Below are 872 nucleotides of genomic sequence, written 5' to 3' on the forward strand. Positions count from 1 at the left end.
TGCTGTGGAGTCTGTCCCAAGTCATAGCGACCCCCCCTTGGATTTCCAAGGAGGTATCTCTATGGAAGAAGTTGGCCCAATCTTCCCAGGTGTGGTAGCAGGGAAAAATGGCCCGAGGCTTTTTATTAGGGCTGGAACCTTGGCACAAGATGGAGCAAGATGGTGGAACGTTCTAGGAGCAGAAATAGTGCTTTTTGATCCACACTCTCTCATTTCCTGGTGTAATTTGGAGGTTTAGAAATAATCAGATTTGGAAGGATAGACTTTCTCTTCAGATTTGCGAAGATCTCTTAGAAATATAGCTCATATTTCAAGGACGATCTTCATAGTGTTTCTGTCATCAGGGGTGGCTTTATATGAGGGTCCTTTTCCTTGAAAGGGTTCAAAACCATATATATGCATCTGCCTTTTCCAATTCCCAACAATTATGCAGTTTTCTCATTTTTAAAGAATACTCATAGTTATTAAACACACTATCAGATTGACTGCCTTGAAATGTTTCCCCCTTTCTACTCTCTGGGTCTCCTCACCACCAAAGGTGGCTGCGTCAGCACAAGGAAGACAAGGAAAAAGGAAGGAAATTTAAAAAACAAACTTGGCTTGCTCGAGATTGATCCAATTTGAAGCAAGTAGCCCACCACCACGTTAATGTGCTCAATCATCTTCAGTTCCCCTCACCTGTGTCATTGGAAAACAAGACAGAAAAAGAAAGAGTGAAAGAAAAGAAAAGGAACAGGCTTGATGATTTCATTTGCAATTTCCTTAGTTTTCTGAGCAGTGTTTGGAGTGTGGATAGCTGGAGGTTATCAAGTAGAAAGGTGATCCCACAGATTGTGGAAATTACAGAACAATATCATTAATATCGCACGCAA

Source organism: Orycteropus afer, unplaced genomic scaffold, assembly GCF_000298275.1.
Source record: "Orycteropus afer afer isolate SDZICR_OR568_19922 unplaced genomic scaffold, OryAfe1.0 scaffold00627, whole genome shotgun sequence".
Lineage (NCBI taxonomy): Eukaryota > Metazoa > Chordata > Mammalia > Tubulidentata > Orycteropodidae > Orycteropus > Orycteropus afer.